General features: G+C 35.6%; 1 pseudogene; it reads right to left on the reverse strand.

Annotated features, from left to right (window-relative positions):
• Positions 1-9,586: 9,586 nt before the first annotated feature.
• Positions 9,587-9,686, reverse strand: LOC114081249 (U6 spliceosomal RNA; annotated as a pseudogene).
• Positions 9,687-14,739: the final 5,053 nt, after the last annotated feature.

A 14,739-nucleotide genomic window follows, 5' to 3' on the forward strand; every position in this document is an offset into this window, starting at 1 on the left:
AGATCAGTTCCTGCTGAATGATGTCTTCCTAGCCCACTAAATCAAAAGTAATACAAAATAGTTGCTGAATGGATGAATGGATAAATTGAGCACTTATGCTCCAAGGATTGCTAAACTTTTTTTGTGCGTAGTATTAGAAACTGAACCCAGGGATGCTTTGCACATGCCAGGCAAGAGCTCTACCACTTAGCTACATGCCCAGACCTTGTAATATATTCTTATATACATTTTAAAATTTTCATTTAATACAGCTCTGTCTGGTATATACTAGATTTATCTGTGTTTTATAGATGAAAAAATTCAGAATTAAAAAGATCAAACAATATAACGGAGTAAGAATCAAACAATAAAAAGATTAAGTAATAGATAATTGAGTAAGAATCAAACAATTATCCATAGCAAGCTGCTCATTTTAAACGGTAGTTGTTGAGGGCTTGACTAATTGGGGAAGGAGGAGGCCTTTATCAGAGAAATGCCTAGAAGCTAACCCCATTGATAGAGAGCACTCTGACCTACTGAAGGATCAAAAATGTACACATTCAACCTGGTGGCCCCATTTTTGTTTGTGTTAGACCAATTACAAGTCACACAGAGGCACACTCTGATCAAACATGAATGATTTGTTTGTTTGGTATGTTGAACTTAGCATAGTCTGGAAACAACTTTATTTTCCTCTCACCAAACCACTTAGTTGCATCACGTTTTTCCATCTTTTAACGGAATCTTGGACAGATCTCACAATCATTTACTTTCAACCATTAACAGCAGACTCATTTCAGGGTATCCAAAATTTATATTGCTTTATATTTTGTTAAGCATAACAATAGCATTGTGAATATATTAAAAAGTAATCTCCATATGTCTTAGGAATGCAAAAGAAGTATATTTTGGTGAAATGCTATGGTGCTTCAAGTTTTCTTTGTAATAGTCTGGGGCGGGGAAGGAATAGAAAAGACAAAATCACAACGAGATTTAATTTTACTTTTCTCTTTGCTTGTGTGTGTATGTGTATGTGTATGTGTGTGTGTGATATGTATATCACACACACATATATATATATGTATATATATAAAAGGTTTTGTAATATGTATATATATATAAAAGGTTTTGTAAATTTTTTTTTCTCTCCTCTAGTGACTGATGTTTCTTATTCTTTAGGGCTGGAGAAACTGGGCAAGGAGGAAAGGTGAAGAGAAAATACTATCATGATTGACTGGTGCTGGTCATTGTTCCCTCTGGATGGTAAACACCGCCTATTTTGGTGGGTTCACATGAAGGTCCTTTTATGGGTTCTTTAAAGGACTCTTCATAGATATCCTCCCACCACCACCATGTTTTACTGGACCCTGACTGGCATGGGACAGGTACTTCCTCAATGCTACATCTAAATATGTCTCTCCAATTTATATGCTGAAACCCTAACCCACAAGGTCCTGGTATAATGAAATGGGGCCTTGGGGAAGTAGTTCTCCAGGGTTCTACCCTCATGAATGAAATTAGTGTCCTTATGAAAGAGGCCTCAGAGATCTACCTTGCTCCTTCCACAGTGTGAGGATGCAGAGAAGATACTATCTGGAAAAGGGACTATCTCAGACACTGGATATGATAGTACCTTGATTTTGGACTTTCAAGCCTTTAAAACAGCAGTAAGTAAATATTTGTTGTTTGTAAGCCACCCAGTTTGTGGTATTTTTGTTATAGCAGCTTAACAAACTCATCCCTGGAGGTCTACTTGGACTCTGCTATGCTGGTATATTTTCTTTGTTCAGCACTCAATATTTGTTTCTAATAGTGTTTATTGTTTTATTAAACAAAATAACTTTAGAATTTTTCAGAATGGAGAATTATATGCACCCCTAAAATATAAATGTGTATGTAACTTTCAATAGTGGGCAAAAAATAATAGAATAAAGATGTGTATGCAATCAATCTAAAAGAAAAAGCAGGACTGGAGATGCAACTCAATGAGAGAACACTCACCTAGCAAACCTGAAGGCCTGGATTCAATCCTCAGCCTAAGGACAGAGAAGGATGGCAACGTGAAAAGTAAAATGTGAAAAAAGATTCATTAAGGCAGGGTCAGTGGCACATGCCTGTAATCTCAACTACTTAAGGGGCAGAGGCAGGAGTATCACAAGTTTGAGGCTAGCCTTGGCAACTTAGTGAAACCCTTGGTTTCAAAATTTTAAAAATGGTTGGGGATGTAGCTCAGCAAACTGTTAGTGTGCCCCTGAGTTCAGTTTTCAGCACAGTTAAAAAAAATAAAAAGATACAGCCAGGCAAATACTAGCCAAAAGAACTCTGGTATTTCTATATTAATAGAAAACAAAATGTTTTTTGAAACAAAAATATTAGCTAAAACATTCTAGCATTCTTCACATTCTAATGTTTAAGCAAATGTAAATTTGGGGAATGTATAGTCTACATTTGGACTGAATTGTATCTTTCTCAAATTCATTTGTTGAAACCTTACATCCAATGTGACTTATTTGAAGATAGAACCTTTAATGAAGTAATTGAGGTTAAATGAGATCTTAAGGGTGGAGCCCTGATCAACAGGATTGGTGTCTTTATAAAACCAAGAGACACCAGGTCTTTCTCCTCTCTGTTCCTCCCTCTCTCTCTCTCTCCCTCTCTCTCTCTCCATCCACCGCCCTGCCCTTCAATGCATGTAGAGGAGAAATCTAGATGAGAGAAATCTACCCTGCTAGCACTTTGATCATGAACTGCTAGCCTCCAGAACTGTGAGAAACACATTTCCAATGTTTAAGACCCCTAGTCTGTAGTTTTTTGGTTTTTTTTTTTTTTTTGGAAGGCACAGCAGATTAATACAAGTAACTACAAGTTCTAGAAATCCAGGTGGTGTCCGTATGTCATCTCATTGAAAAATTAGATATTTCATAATGTTCATATTCTATCAAAGAAAGGGAGTTAGTTAACAAGTGCTTAATGGATCCTGTTTAATCCTCATTTCCTTATGTCCTTCTTCCCCTGGATGTGATTTCAAAACAGAGTCACATTATACCCTCCTGCCAAGGCAGAATCTGAGAAAGGCAAGAAAAAGTTTTGCTACCCTAATCTGCCTTTTTTCTGCTCAGCATTTGGCTTTAAACTGTAACCTGAGACCCTGGAATTGCTGAGGTCCTTGATTTCTTCTTACATTTTTGACTCTTATAATGATCTCAGTGGGATAGGTCCTCATGTTTCCTTTCATGTTTCAGAACATGACCAAGATCAAGCAAACAGAATCTTGATTCCTGATGCCATGTGTCTCAGAGTTCAGACAATTTACCCTGGTCACAGAAAACTGAGACAGAGTCATTTTTCTTGCATCTGCTCCATTACCCTCTGTGCCATTAATTCTCTGATAGTGGATCCAACAGTCTGAACTAAAGAGTCTCTGAGCAGTTAGGATGGATGAGCTTATGTCACTTTGCTAAAACCGTGATAACCAAAACTAAAGGAAATATAAATTTAATTGCTTTCTCAGCCTCTGAAATGTGAGTTTTAGTTAAGAAGTAAAGTGATTCTCTCTACCTTCTTGTTAGGAAGCTAAAAGGGAAAAATTTATTCAAATCTTCAAAAATTACTAGAAACCCAGTATAATTCCTCTCAGTTATTTGTTAAAATATATGATCTGTTTTAGGTGAATAAAATAAAAACTTTAAATTGAGACATTTAAAATCATGGAATAACCTAATAACAACACTCCATTTTATTCTTTCTCAAATGACATTTTGAGCTTCTAATTTTTATAAGGAACTACTATAAATAAACAGCAAAATAGTGTATCAACAAATGAACTAATTTTAAAATTTTAGTATAGGGAAATATAACATTGTTAAAATAAGTAACAATCTGTTTTTATATTATAAATCTTTTTTTTATTTGTTTTAGAATTTAGGTTTAGGTTTTGGTAAGGGCTAATAATTATGACAATTGTCATATTATGTCATAATAACATGTAAAAGCATAATATGCCCATAATATCTTTGCATAGATCTTTAGCTATAATATTATTTTCTTGTTAAAATTTAAAAACAATACATTTAATAAATAGATGTTACTTTCTATAACTGTTCAAAAATACAATTTCTAGTAACTTTTATGATACAGTGATTTGTATCCAATATAAAAATAAAATGTATATTATATATAATGATGTATGTGTAATATATATAGCATACTATAATATTAGCAAATAACATATTAAAATATTGATTCAGTTTATCAATCAGTGCTAATGGACAGCTGCTGTGTATTAATGAGTATGTGTGAAGGCTATCAGTTACATTAATGTTAGGTGCAACAATCAGCTCAGAATCAAGTTGTCTTAAGGAAGTTTATTTTTTCATGTACTTAAAAGTCCAGAAAAAGAACAAAGACACAGCATATTTCATGCCTGAAAGATCCCTCCATATCTTTGCAGATTGGGAATTCTTGCATCTCTCTCTAACTCTGCCACATTTAGCATTAGCTGCATTATGAGGGCATTTTCCCCCATGAATTTAAATAGCTTCAGTTATTCAGGGAGCATCATTTAATTTAGCCAGTGTCTAAAGAACTTCTCTTCTCATGTGTCCTCAAGAATGTGAAAATTATTACCGAGTACCCTTGGTTGACACCTGTTGTCACTTCCTTAGTTATAACTCGGTTACATGTCACTCTTGAGCTGATGGAGGATGCCCATGCATCTCCTTGAGATTGGCTTAGACCCGTCAGAACTCTGCCCTGGAGATAGAGTTTGAGACCTTGTTTCTAGTCTCAGAGGACAGGTGGAAACATGAACAAAACCAGAGGCCTGAGAGCAAGAAAAAATGTAGAGAGACCTCTCACTGGGTCTGCCACAGCCCTGCTGAGCTTGGATAGCAGAGGTCAGGCAGGTGGAAGAACAAACAACAGGGAATTTACACAAGGAGAAACCATATGTGATATATGGAGAACTGAATCATAAAACTAAATATGTATCTTTAATCTCTCCTTGGAACTAGGAGGGGCATATAAAATACATTAATAAAATATCAAGTAATATATCATAATAGAGTTCATCATTTACAGATAATAAATTTATATGGGATCAGAGGAGAAATAGCAGGCAGGCAATCTCTCCAGAGAAAATTTTACAGAAGAAATACAACTTGAAAAAGAGTTAGGTAATTTTAGAATAAATAGAACCATTTCTTTTTTGCCTTTTTTTTTTTAAGGCTTTGAATCTGCTGGCTGGTAATACCACCCACTGAGAATGCAGCCGACCCTCTCCTTCTGTTCTTGGATGACATCAGCTCTGCTTTCACTTTAACACGTTCCTGGTATCTTCAACTCCAGGCTCTTTACTAATCAATCTCTGTATTCACTTTTTAAAAGAAAGACACCAACCCCACCCACCGTTTTTCAATCACTATCCACTGGCTTCCCTTTTAATAATCACTCAAAATACCTGCTTGGATAACATGATGCCCTCACTAGCCTGGCTCATCCCTTCTTCTATTTCATTTCTCAGACTTAACCCAAGCCCCAGAACTCTGCCTCTGCCCTAGTGTCTACAATTGAAATCTCCACCATACTCACCTATGATGGTAGAGTCGACTCAATCTCTCTATCTTCCACCTCCACATCTACAAAATGGGCACATAATCTTACATTGTTGGGTTATCATGAAAGCTAAAGAGTTAAAACCATGTAAAGTATTTAGAAAAATATCTGGATGGAAAGGAAGGGAAGGAAAGGGGAGGTATTTGGGGATAAAATCCACCAAACTATGCTATGTGTATAAATGAACATATCACACCATTTTCATGAATAATTATAATGTACCAATTAAAAAGATAAATAGAAGAGAGACCAGTAGAGTAGAAGAAGAGTTTGGGGAGGGAAGAGAAAAGAGAAAGAAGGAAATACTGCAGAATGAAGTGCAGCAAATTATGTTATATGCATGTATAAATATGTCAGAATGAATCCCACTATTATGTTTAATTATAATGCCCTAAAAATAGTATTGGAAAACTATCTGGAAAATAAATGCTCAATAAAAATTAGCTACTATTAATATTATTGTTGTTGTTATTTTTTGTTTTTACTTTCCTGCTGGTCTAAAAAGCTTGGGTTTGATTGCAGAGGTAATGATGAATATTTCATTTTACAATTTATGTAATAACAGTGACAATTTAGGGCTTGAATAGATTAAAATTGGTGAGAAGGTAAAATACTAGAAAGAAGAAATAGCTGGTACTATAATAATTCAGGCTTGTCAAAATAAAGAACTTGAGATTTGGTCTGGAATTTTGGAATGAAAAGGATTAAGAAAGCATTTCAAACAAAAAATTGAAGGATTTAAGATTTTTTTTTTTTGGTATAACTGGCAGGTTCAAGGAGAAGATGTGAGTTCGCATACCTGAAAGAATTGACAGGAATGGACATTTTAAAACTTTTTTTCTCGGATTTGGGGATTCTTCTAGCTATACTTTCCATTATCATTTTTTTTTCCAGAGTAGCTATATTCAATCTATTAACTTTACATTAAATATTTTCTTTAATAGATGATCAGAAGGAGTTCCCTTTTATTCCAATATACTTGGATTATAGTGGGAGTTTAACTCCCAGGAAAGACAAGTAGTTTTAGAAATTTAAAAACCTTTATTTTATCATGCAACATGGTCCTCTGTGTAAAATCACAAGAATCACAAGTGTGTTGAGTTTCAGCAAATGTAATTAGGCCCAGAAATCAAATTAAAATATGAAAGACACTCTTTGCCCTAAAACTTTTCTCTTTATATCAATCAGGCAGAAAACATGTGGAATTTATGAGAATGCTGATTAAATTACCCTTTAGCAACCACCTTTCGTAGTATTGTTCTTCCTCCAAAAGCCAAAGAAGAAACACAAGAGATGTTATGATCAAGTGAGAATTTTTTTCCAAAGAACTTTAATGAAATAAAATTAAATAAGCTCAAGAATCAATTCAATGATGATAGAAGACATTGGGTGTGCTAATCTTTGGAAAAAAATTTTTGCCTTCAAATGCACAATTCTTTGTCAGATTATAAAATCCATATGGGTTCAAAATTCCATTTATATTTTATGTTTGGGTACCAATTAGTCATGGATACCTGTGCTTTTGTGACTGACTAGAGATGGTCACTGAGACCACAGAAAAGTAATATAGTGTGTACACTTTCATTCATTTTCTAACTATACACATACCCTGATTCAATGAGGTAAAAGCAGAGATAGGGGCAAAAACAATGTCCCTAAAATGACATTACACTATTCTTGAGTGTCAGTGACCTAGGACCTAGGAGGTGCCTCTTCTACCTTCCTCTTTCTGGTATATGAAGGAATTTGGCAAACATGGCAGCCAGAGAGCCTGGGCTGCTAAGTGATCCAGGTTCAGCAAATTGACTCCATCTCTTTCACATTCCCACTCAAATTACAGAAGGAACATGACAAGTGAGAAGTACTTTACCAGCAGAAGAAAGCATGCCTCCATGTGTCAGAGAACAATTTTGTCCAGAACAATTTTGTTTAGTTAAGACCAGATGAAGGGAAAGACCAACAGATGTTGGTGTATCAAGGACTGAATGTTTAGGATTCCCAAATTGGCAAGTTGCAATCCTAATCTTCAATGTGTTGGCATCAGGAGGAGGGGCTTTTGGAAGGTAGTTAGTCAAAAGTGTGGAGGCCTTGTGAATGGAATCAGTGCCCCTTGTGAAAGGGACCCAAGAGATCTCTCCCTCTCTCTCACCATGTGAAGATGCCATCCACAAACCAGAAACGGAATCTGGGTGAAACTTGATCTCAGTCTTCTCAGCCTCTAGAACCATGAGAAATAGATATTTGTAATTTTGAGCTATTCAGTCTACTGTAATTTCTTATAGCTGCCTGAACTAAGATAATCTGTAAAGCAAGTCATGTGAGAAAGAGGAGCCAAATCCAAGAGTGACTATAAGAGACTCCCAAGAGAACCCTGCCAACATTTCTGAGCTTAGAGAAACAGAATCAGGAAGCAAGTGATATTTTCCTCAGGGGTCCATGCAAAATGCCAGGTTTGGTTTGAATTCAGCCTTCATACCACAGGGACTGTATATTAAAGCCTAGTCCCTGGACTTCTTAGGGCTTGCACAAGTTGTATAATTCAGTTAATAGTAAAAATATAGACATTTAGTGTTGAAATTTTGAAAATAATATCTGTCATTTGACCTTTCTGAGGAAACAGTTATTTATCTTTTGGCTTTCTATTTTCTGTTATTTGCATGAATATACATGTTCATGCATGCAGAATTTTTTAACCTTATTTTTTTATATTGTGGTGCTGGGGATCAAACTCAGTCTCACACATGCCAGGCAAGCACTCTACCACTGAGTTTTATCCTAGCCCCTAACATGCTTTTGAAGTCAATTTTATTTACATCATGATCATTTGATAACATAAATTATTCCAGAGTATGATTTTAGTGACCAGCATAAATGACTGTTCTATAAGATACTGAATTGTTTATCTATCATTGGATATTTACACAGTTTCTTATTTTCCTCCATTTTCATTATAATTAATGTTTTTCAATGTAAATCTAACTCTGCATTTGGTTATTTCTCTAGGATTATTTTCTAAGGGATAGAATTGGTGGAGACAGTGTGTATTATGAAGTCTAGTAAAGGTAAAATTTTAAATTTCCCTTTCGTGTTTGAATTTGTTTACATTCCACTACTGGATCTGAGAAGAGCCCTTTAGCCAACATTGATAATTCTGCTACGTATCATTTCAAAATCTTTGCCAATTGGCCAAATCAAAAGGCCAGTATTCTTATAGAAATTGTTCACTTATTTGATTATTCATAAAACTTGAACACTTCTGGCACTGGATTGTGACATTTGTTTGGCAATGGTAAACTTTTAAAATCTTGTGCCAATTTTTCCATTATGAGAAGAGGGCCAAGGGAGAATGAGGTTCTACTTTGCATTCATATGCATCTCTGGTTTCTCCCTTGACCACACATTTAACCCATCATCAAATCCCAATCACTCTTCCTCAAATACATCCACAGAATCTGCCCTTTCCCACACATGCAGGTAACCCCAGGCAATGCCACCACCATCTTTCCTGTGCATTAACTTAACAAGCTTATAGCTAATCTTCTTGCTTCTACTCTTATACCTTTACCATGTCATTCAGGGGAACCAGAGTGATCTTTGAAGAACGAACCTAATTCAGTCTTCCACTTAAACCTCTTCATCTCTCTCCATTTTCCTTCTCATCGAAATGACCGTTGGGCTACTGTCTGGATTTTTCAAACATGCCAAACTCTATTCAGGCTCAACACCTTTGCACTTGCTGTCTTCTCTGCCCAGAAATCTCTTTCAGATATTCTCATGGGCCCTCCCAGAGAGACCTTTGACCATCTGACCAAATTGGTTCTTCTCCATTCAGCCTAATTCTGCATTCCATTAGCCTGTTTTCTTTAAGGCAGGTTTCAAGTTAAAATTATATATGCAAATTTGGGTGTGTGTGCATGCCTGTGATTGTGGTCTCACTTCTCATTGGTATAACACTGGAAGAGCAGAAACTTATATATATAAGTTTTTAATTTTAATATGAAACAACTGCTTCACAAACTTGCATATCATCCTTGTGAAGGAACCTTGCTAATCTTCTCTGTATCATTCCCATTTAAGTATATGTGCTACTGCTCAGAAATTTTATAGTTTATACTTTAAAAAATATGAGAGTACTTGACACATGAACATTCAATAGATATATATAGTTAGGTAAGTGAATGAGCAAAAATCTGTAAGGCTTATAGCACAATGCTAAATGCTAAATGTTCAATACATGGCATTGATTGTTACTGTTATAGTATATTAAATATTATTTATTCATCATTGGAGAGAGCTTGTCATTTTACTTTATGTCCCCTTTATCCTTCCTACCCCCTTTTTGCCTCCTATGATGCTGCCTTTATTTGAATAAGAAAAAAATCCTGGCAAAAACAGCATCTCAGTATGTATTTAAACACAAAGTTAGATAGGCAGAATCTATTCTGCAATCAGGAACCCTCTTCTTTAATGGGAATGAAATTTGTGAATTGGAAAATGACCTATAATGGCTTTGCTTGAGGAGTTCATTTTGGACTGACCAAATGACAACATGGCTAAATGCACCTGTGATAAGATGACAGAGAGCTCCTGTCTTCAGAAAGGTTTTGAACTCTTATTTCACAGACTGCACAGAAAATCTAATTTTACCATCAATTACTCTTGGTGCCTTGGAATAGCTTATGCTAAACACAGATTCACATAATGTAAATGATACATTAGGGTGTGTTTGAATTTTTAATAAAGACAGGCTGCAAATAAAATTCAGAGCAAAAGAAATTATGTTCACCAATGGGTAGTGCTTCATGAATAGCAGAGCTTTTTGACTTTTTGTTTTTGCCACAGGTATGGCAACATGTGTGCTTTATCTTTTTGGCAATGTTAGTCCGTGTGTATGTACTGGTGCTACAGAGCATTATGGGTATCTTTTTTCCCCTAAGGATATAGCTGTTCACAAGCTGGTGGATAGAAGGGAATGTATACAGAAGCAGGGGTTACAACCAGTCATTCCAAAGAACAGAAAATGCAACAGGAAAAGGAAGAGACACCCTGCAATTGTGGCGGCTACCTCCATGGAGTTATTACTCCATGCAAGAGCCCCATTTGGCAGTTTCCTTCTCTCTCTCTCTCTCAGTAAATCTTCTCTGGCCAACCTGCCATCACCTGGCTCTTGGTTTTGTGAATAGCCTAGATTGGAATGTCACCTACAACTCCAGTGGGACACAATCTCAGCAAGCTGACCCTGGGGGCCACATTAGCCAAAGTAGTCCCCCTTTACTCCATCTCTTCATCATTCTCCCAGGGACAGGGATTCAGATGTCTATAAATTTGAAGAGAAGAAAAGGGGAGTCACGCTGACTTGCCTAGAAAATTATTGTAAATTCCTGACAGGTTAGTAGAAAATTGTGATTTATTTTTTCTTGACTGTGTTTCTTTTTTTAATATTTATTTTTTAGGTGTAGATGGACACAACACACTACCTTTATTTTTATATGGTGCTGAGGATTGAACCTGGGCCCTGCCTGTGCTAGGCAAGCACTCTACTGCTGAGCCACAATCCCAGCCCCACTGACTGTGTTTCTTAACATCTATGGTCATGGAATTTTGTTGTTTTTAAGAAAAATGCATCTGTGCACCTACAGCAATCAGATGAATGAAATTTTAGAAGGCTCATGGGCAGATGCTGTGTCCATGGACACTTGAAAAAGGGAAGTTTCTTATATCTTACCAAAAAACATCAATGGCCTCAAGCAAAAGAGGACTGACTTGTTATGAGTTTTCAGATAATGAAACATGGAACCAAGTTAGCCTTGGGAAGGAGAAAATCATTTTGTATGTTTTTGTTTTTAAACAATGCAATCTACCCTAGCCCTTCAGGATTTTAAATATAGAAAAAGACAGACCCAATGTTTTATCAGGGCCACTGAAAAAGTGTGGTGTTGGTAAAATTATCCAACACTTAGAAACAAGGCCAAAGGATGACCACACTTACTTTTGATGTTGTAGGAGACCATTATTTTATAATCCTTTCCTAGGGTTATTTCACTATATTGCAGAAAAAAAAAACTGTGTTTGACTTTGTTACTACTAGATTAGAACCCTGCAAAATTACATGTTAATTAGTAGATTTCTGCCTGGTAAAAAGATAATTCCAAAGGTTTCTGTCACCTTGTAAGATACAACATAGTTTTATGCCTATTAAAAATTCATTTCAGCATTTTTGAATGGATTAACTCCGTCCATCCTTATTCCTTGAATTGTTCTTCGAACCAATTTTACCATCCTACAAGTCCCTCATTAAAGAATTGAATCAATGAGTTGAATCGAATACTCAACATATGTATGGAAGTTGCATTTTTAACTTTTTGATCAGTAAGGATGGAATTGCATCATGGTTTTAAGAATGAACTGCAGAATAGAGGTTGTCTGGCAATTACGGGTCACAAATCTCAGGCACAGGTGTCCTTTATCAAAAGGGTCCTTCACATCATCTTGAGCATTGATACAGATAACTAAGAAGACACAGAAGCAAGCTCACTGCTCACACCTGGACTTGTAGTGAAGGATCAGCAAGTCTTCTTGAGAAAAAATGGATGGTTGAGAAACTTGGAGGGTTAGGGGATAGCTAACATCCAAAGATAGAATCAGAATTTAGAAAAGTCTTGAAAAACTGGAACATTTGGGTTGAAATAAACCACATGTAACATATAAAAAGAAAAACTATATTTGAAGCTTCATAGCATCAATCGCAAAACATCTGATTCCTTTTACTCTATATTCCCACATATGGAAATCTATCTAAAGTTAATAAAAATATGGAAAGGGATTTTTTACACAAAAATGTTAATTACAATGATGTTAAGAATAATGAAAAATTGGAGGCAAAAAAAAAAAACCCACCACCAACATGGGAATGATTAAGTAAATTGTAGTGCATCTAATTCATGGATTTTTCACTAGCACATTAAAGTGAATGTTTATTGTGAAATGTAGCACATAATACAAAAGTGCACATTACACACATGTGACTTATTGAATTATACACATGAATGACTTATTGTTCACTATAAAATGAACAGCTGTGTTGCCATTGCCATTACCATCAGAAAGTGGGGCATTACCAGTATCCCATTTAGACCTCCAAACCAAAAAGCCCTTCTTAACTCCTAACGTAATCATTATCCTGACTTTTAAAATAATTGCTGAAAATTTTTATTTGTTATAGTTTTACCACCTAAGTATGAATCCCTGATCACTATAGCTTTGACTTTGGAACTTTATAAAGGGAATTTTTGTGTTTGGCTACTTTTGCTAAGCATTGTCTTATCTTTTTTCTTTCTTTCTTTCTTTTTTTTAGAAAATGGAGAAATAATACATATATCATGAAGTTCAGCCTCTCACAGCATACAATTCAGTAGATTTTAGTATTGCCCCATTTATTGTGTGATGGACATTGGTTTGTTTCCATTTTTTAGTTATTAGAAATAATGCTGCTATGCAATTCCTATATTAAAATCCCAATGACATTCTTCATAGAACTAGAAAAAGCAGTCATGAAATTCATTTGGGAAAATAAGAGATCCAGAATAGCCAAAGCAATCCTTAGCAAGAAAAGTGAAGCAGGAGGCATCACCATACCAGAACTTAAACTATACTACAGAGCTATAGTAACAAAACAGCATGATATTGACACCAAAATAGACTTGTAGACCAATGATACAGAATAGAGGATATAGAGAAAAACCCACATAAATATGACTATCTCATACTAAATAAAGATGCCAAAAACACACATTGGAGAAAAGATAGTCTATTTAACAAACAATGCTGGCAAAACTGGAAATCGATATGCAGCAAAATGGAATTAAACCTCTATCTCTTACCCTGCACAAATATCAACTCAAAGTGGATCAAAGACTTAGGCACTAGAATAGAGACCCTGTGCCTAATAGAAGAAAAAGTAGGACCAAATCTCATGTCAGCTTAGGAACTAACTTCTTTAACCAGACTCCTAAAACCCAAGAAGTACAATGAAGAATCAATAAATGGAATGGACTCACACTAAAAAAGCTTCTTGTCAGCAAAGGAAACAATCAATTACGTGAAGAGAGAGCCTACAGAATGGAAGGAAATCTTTACCACACACACCTGAGATAGAGCACTAACCTTCAGCATATATAAAAAACTCAAAAAACTTAACACCAAAAAAAGTAAATAACTCAATCAATAAATGAGCCAAGGAACTGAACAGACACTTCAAAGAAGAAGAAATACAATTAATCAACAAATATATGAAAAAATGTTCATCATCTCTAGCGATTAGAGAAATGCAAATCAAAACTAATATTTCATCTCACACCAGTCAGAGTGGCAAACATCAAGAATACAAGCAACAATAAGTGTTGGTGAGGATGTGGGGGGAAATGTACACTCATACATTGCTGGTGGGACTGCAAATTGGTGCAACCACTATGGAAAGCAGTATGGAGATTCCTCAGAAAACTTGGAATAAAACCACCATTTGACCCAGCTATCCCACTCCTTATTTATACACAAAGGAGTTAAATTCAGCATACTACAGTGACACAGCCACATCAATGTTTATTACAGCTCAATTCACAATCTAAACTATGGAACTAACTTAGATGCCCTTCAACAAATGAATGGATAAGGAAACTGTGGTACATATACCCAATGGAATATTACTCAGCTTTAAAGAAGAATGAAAGTATGGAATTTGCCAGTAAATGGATGGAGCTGGAGAATATCCTGCTAAGTGAAATAAGCCAAACCCCCTAAAACAATAACTGAATGTTTTCTCTGATAGGTAGTTGCTACTCCATAATAGGGCCATTGTGGGGAATAAAGGACTGTGCAGATGGGGGAAGGGGAGAGGAGGGGGTGTGGGGATAGAATGGATGGCCAGAGGAAGAAGAAATTGTGTTCCATTTGTGTAAGATGTGTCAAAATGCACTGTACTGTCATGTATAACTAATTTGAAGAATTTGAAAAATAAAAAAAAAAATAAAAAATAATGCTGCTATGAACATTCATGTGCAGGTTTTTGCATACACATATATTTACATTTATCTTAGGTATATACTAGAATTGCTGGCTCATATGTGTAGTGCCCTTAAGGAAATTGGGGAT

Source organism: Marmota flaviventris, chromosome 2 (genome assembly GCF_047511675.1).
Source record: "Marmota flaviventris isolate mMarFla1 chromosome 2, mMarFla1.hap1, whole genome shotgun sequence".
In the NCBI taxonomy this organism is placed as follows: Eukaryota; Metazoa; Chordata; class Mammalia; order Rodentia; family Sciuridae; genus Marmota; species Marmota flaviventris.